Source organism: Saccoglossus kowalevskii, chromosome 6, assembly GCF_978046115.1.
Source record: "Saccoglossus kowalevskii chromosome 6, keSacKowa6.1, whole genome shotgun sequence".
NCBI classification, from domain to species: domain Eukaryota; kingdom Metazoa; phylum Hemichordata; class Enteropneusta; family Harrimaniidae; genus Saccoglossus; species Saccoglossus kowalevskii.
This window is the reverse complement of record NC_140646.1, coordinates 19,760,289-19,766,288: the sequence shown is the minus strand read 5'-3', so window position 1 is coordinate 19,766,288 and position 6,000 is coordinate 19,760,289.

Below are 6,000 nucleotides of genomic sequence, written 5' to 3'. Positions count from 1 at the left end.
CGCTTATCCGTGCTCGCATCCTCTTCAAGCATCGCTAGCTCACGCTAATCCTAGTCAACAAAGTTTTGCTACCGGGGGTCATTTCAACGCAACCAACATGGCCGCTCCCATACAACGTTTCGCCGGTGAGGGCATTCTCACTTCCGCTTCCGGTATCAACACTGCGACACAGGCGATGCCGATGATGAACAATGCCAGCATTGCAGTTCCTCCTATCATCCCACCTGCAGACTTGTTTTTACCATACGTCGACCAGCAAATACTCAATCAACTAGCAAACCGGGGTAAGTTTGTTGATTTGTCCGATTTACACCCTGACTCAAGAAAACCAAATGCCACCCAGATCTCAAACACCCGAGTGGCTTTGGACTCTGACGATCCCTCAGTCGCTGTTCTCTCAAAACATGCAAAAAAGAATGAAATTCGCGATTTAGCAAACTGGCTGGAATGTTGGTCAACATTTGCTGCCTATAGGGCACATTATTTTCCCCATGAGGCTGTACATTTATTCAATTACCAGCGTCACATCGCCAGCCGAGCTCTTGAGTTCAAGCCAGAAGCATGGGTCACCTATGACAAAGAATTCCGTCTAGATTACTCACGTTACCCTGGCCTACGGAACTGGAGTTTGCCTAACAACCAACTTGACTACAAATTCTGTCAACAAAAACTCCATCTGCTCATTCCAACATGTCCTGACTGTCATCAGAAAGGTCATACCAAACAGGAATGCCAACGAAGCAGGAATCCTTATACATGGGTGAACGAATCTGCTGACAATTATAACAATACAGTGTGCCGTAATTTCAATCAAGATCGCTGCGAAACTCCATGCCGGTATAATCGTCTCCACATTTGTTCGTCTTGCCACTCTGCAGGCCACACTGCCACTAGCCACCGCGATACCGAGACGAAAAACCAGCTTTTTCGTGGCTACACACCACGACCCTTTCACGCCAATGATCATGCCAGCTCACGTGGTCGAAAATATGCACCCAAGCACACCTCTTAAGCTCGATTCCTTTGCGCAAGAACTGCACGATCACCCGGACAAATCATTCGTAGCAGCCATTTTATTTGACATTTCTCACGGGGCTAATCTTGGATTTCGCGGCAAGCACTACCCAAGATCTACACGCAACGCCAAGTCCGCTCGCATCAACCCCTCTATCATCACAGAATCAATCCAAAAAGAACTCAAACTTGGTCACACTATCGGACCATTTAAACGTCCTCCCCTCAAAAACTTTGTCTGTAATTCTCTTGGCCTACGGCCTAAGAAAAGTGGGGGTTTTCGCATTATCATGGATCTCTCCCAACCTACACTTGACAGCGTCAATGACAATATCTCAAAAGAAGATCATTCATTGGTCTACTCACGCATCGATGATGCTGTAGCCTTCATTCACAAGCATGGCCATGGCTCCTTACTCGCAAAAATCGATGTTAAACACGCATTTCGCTTATGCCCAGTTCGGAAGGAAGACTGGCACCTGCTCGGGTTTTTTTGGGAAGGATGCTATTTCTTCGACCGTGTGCTGCCATTTGGGCTTCGCTCAGCACCATACCTCTTCAACCGCATTGCTGATGCCATTCACTGGATCGTTAGTCATCGCGCAAGGAATACGGATTTTCTACACTACCTAGACGATTTCCTGACAGTTGGACCGGCAAACACTAACGCCTGCCAGCACAATATGGATGTTATGCTGCAAAGTTGTCACCACTTGGGGGTACCCATTGCTACAGAAAAGGTTGAGGGTCCCTGCTCTGTCATCACCTTTCTAGGGGTGGAGCTTGACACTGTCAACATGGTTATTAGACTACCTAAGGACAAGCTTGCGGATCTACTTGTCAAGCTGCCAAGCTGGTTGACCCGCCATACATGCTCGAAACGTGAATTGCTCTCCCTCATTGGATGCCTCAGTTTCGCATGTAAGTGCATACCAGCCGGCCGCATCTTCCTGAGGCGCATGATTGATATCAGCATGACAGCCACCAGTCTTTCTCAAGTCATAACACTCACTGACGAATTCTGGCACGACGTTCAATGGTGGTGTGACTTCTTGCCATCTTGGAACGGCACAGCATCCCTCCTCAACCCAAACTGGATACCGTCCCCAGAATTCGAACTGTTTACAGACGCCTCAGCAACACTTGGCTACGGGGCATTCTACAAGGGTCATTGGTTCGCAAACACCTGGCCTACATTCATTACAAATGACCCTTTATACTCTATTGCCTGGAAGGAACTTCTACCAATTCTACTATCTTCCTTAATTTGGGGCCACTTGTGGTATGGTCTTCGAATACGGTTTCACTGCGATAACATATCAGTTGTCCAAATATGGAAAAAAGGCTCCTCATCATGTCCACGGATCATGCAACTTGTCCGACTGCTGTTCTTCACTGCAGCATCTAATAACTTTCACGTCATGATCTCACATATCTCAGGGTTTAATAACGATATCGCTGACTCTCTCTCTCGCCAACAGATATTGCGGTTTCAACGACTGGCACCTCAGGCAGACAGGGTCCCAACCAAAACTCCGGACCTGTGCACCCTCTTAACGGCTCCGATGTGCGACGTAGTCCCGTCAACCTCACACAACAAGCCTGCCACTACATCAACCTGAGCATTGCACCAGGTACACGACGGACATATCATGCGGGACAAACTCGCTATCTTCTCTTCTGTCGCATGTATGGAATGAATCCTTATCCACTAACGCAACGCTCAACGATTCTGTTTATGACACATCTCGCAACATCGTCACTTACCTATGGCACGCTAAAAGTTTACCTCGCAGCTATCATCCGTGCACACATCGAAGCTGGCTTCACCTCATCAATACGCGACGACCTCCTGCTTCACTTCACTATGCAAGGCATTAAAAGACATCACGGCGTGCCAAATCGTGTAAAACTCCCAATCACCATTGCACTAATGCGAATGCTTAAGAACACCGTCGCAAACCATCCCACTATTTGCGACCATGACAAAGCTATGTTGTGGTCTGCCTTTACACTGGCGTTCTTCGGCTTCTTGAGAGTCAGTGAATTTGTCGCACCCACGTCAATGACCTTCGATCCACAACGCACTTTACTGACGGCAGACATCACGTGCAACACAGACCTCGTCATTGCGCTCAAGGCGTCTAAGACAGACCCATTCCGCCGGGGATGTAACATCATCATCGCACCCTCACAGTCATCGGTCTGCGCCGTGCAGGCATACCAGCACTACATAGTTCCGTCGCTCACCTACCCGCATTCCAGTTCGCCAACAGTAATTTCCTCACGCGGCAAGCTGTTAGCAACCACATTCGAGACCTTCTCACTCGCGCATCTGTACCAGATGTTAACCGTTACACTACTCACAGTTTCCGCAGTGGTGCAGCTACGACAGCTGCCGACGCAAATCTTCCGGACTGGTTGATCAAGGCACTGGGCAGGTGGCGCAGCGACGCCTACCAGACGTACATTCGCACACCCCCCAGCATCATCCGCTCAGTTCCGGGTCACTTGTCACTTGCTCTTCCTTAACTGTAATTTCGACATTTGTCTTGAGATTTCATTTCGTTTTCGTTGCATGTATTTGCAGTGTATTTAGTTTAATGTTTCATAGGTCTAACCATGCTTTGTTTTATCCTATCGCGATAGACTTTGTAACACATCATCCTGCCTTTAATTTGGGGGTTTCCACCACAGACCAAGCAGACTTTACACGGGTACCCACGCTGTCCATCCCCCTGGGGTTGTGAGTCTATCTGCAGGCTCCCGCCAGGGGGACGCCAGCCATGACGCCCGCCTGTACAGTCTCTGCTGGTGGAAGGTTGCAACCAGGTACCACACGCTCGGCGTCATGATGCAATTCACAGGCGAGTCGCATCATGGAGCTGTTCGCTGCGACGCCTGCGTCTGCAATTCGCTCCCCCTTCCACTTTTGCCAAAACCTTGTGTCTTGTGTCATTTATTGAAGCATTAATAGTATGATTATGAATATAATTTATAATCTGTGTTAATGCTCAATTATGACATGCATTGACCAAGCTGACATCCCCCTTTCATATTTTGACACCTCCCATGCCACATTGTACTTCATGCAATATTTGCTCACATTTCGTCCTTCAGTCGGATTTACATTAATTAACACCAGACTGTTCATTCGCTTATCCGTGCTCGCATCCTCTTCAAGCATCAGTTCATTTTGCCGCACCGTACGATACACATCGTCTCAGCAGACCTCCCACCCACCCATTCATGCAAAGGTCTCTATATACCAATTTCTATACCATTACCGATCTCACTCAAGTGTAACTCATGTTTATCTGCTCATGAACAACCTTAGCAATAAACAGGAAAGGGGGTTTCCACCACAGACCAAGCAGACTTTACACGGGTACCCACGCTGTCCATCCCCCTGGGGTTGTGAGTCTATCTGCAGGCTCCCGCCAGGGGGACGCCAGCCATGACGCCCGCCTGTACAGTCTCTGCTGGTGGAAGGTTGCAACCAGGTACCACGCGCTCGGCGTCATGATGCAATTCACAGGCGAGTCGCATCATGGAGCTGTTCGCTGCGACGCCTGCGTCTGCAATTCGCTCCCCCTTCCACTTTTGCCAAAACCTTGTGTCTTGTGTCATTTATTGAAGCATTAAACTTGCATAAGACATACAAAAATATACAAATACATAAATGTAAAATGAAAGACTCTTAAATGCAGGTGTATTAAAATAACCTAATCAATATATTTATACAATTAAATGAAGGATCTTTAAAAACCTTTTTTTAAATGAGATTTATTTGCAAAGATTTCAACATATTATGGTTCATTTTCTGCAGCCAGCAAAGTGGTTACATTTACTCAGAATACTGGGGCATATGCAACATATATTGTAATATGAGGTTATTACGAGGATACCTCAAAGTATGCACGAAGACAGTACAGCGACAGTATCGACAGACACGCAGCGGAGGTTTGATGCAACAGCGTACTGTCTTTGTGCATACTTTTCTTTTCAAGGATACATCATGGAAATGCCGAAATCCAAAAAGTTTAGAACAGAATCGGCAAACTTCTTTGTGTGGAGACATGTCAATTCCAGGTGGCAGCCATGTTTGTTTTTATTATTAGAGACCGCTTACACACGTAATCATCCCATATTTGGAATTCTCATTTCCTAATATGGTAGGATGAAAATACCAAAACTATGGCACGCTGTAACTTGTGGTGTTACGGTGACAGATGTATAATAATAAAACTTATAATGATATGGATGTATCTATGCATACAAATTAACTATAGAATAATATTAGTTTTAATAGTGGTCGGCTTAATATTATTGGAGTTGCTACTACTACGATTTATATACACTAAGATGCTAAAAAAATATACAATATTTACAGCAATTCCAGGCATTGATTTGACGCTTAAGTAGTGCTAGATATAGATAAGATTCTACAATAGGTTACATAAGTTGTAACTAGAAATATAAATATCGGCGGCAAATCAGAGGAATGATTGACAGATATTGCCCACAATGTTTTCTATTTTTCCGATGCCCCAGACTTTGCGGCACGTCTGTCTGTCTGTCACTTTTGGTCAGTCATCGTGTTGATTGCGTGTCTACAAATCAACATTTGTCCAAGTTGTTTAAACACCACGATGGAGAAGCAAAAAGTCGAAAAAACAGTTGATGTGAGAACAAGAGTTGTCGATTTGTATTTTCGTCATTTGCTGAGATTCAAGTTCGAGATCGAAGTGGTGTTCAAAGCAGACAACTTATAATATCGTCAAACGGTTTGTTACCAGAGGGGTACCAGATTATCCTGGCAGGAAAGCTTTAGCGCGACCAAACTAACTGACAACGATATAGACTATGTCGAATATTATAAAACGTTGAGACAGAGCATATACTGAGGGGAAATTCAACAAAACTACTCGGAAGACGGTGTATGTACAGCGGCAACCTTCCCCGGACGTGTGATCGTGTGCTGCT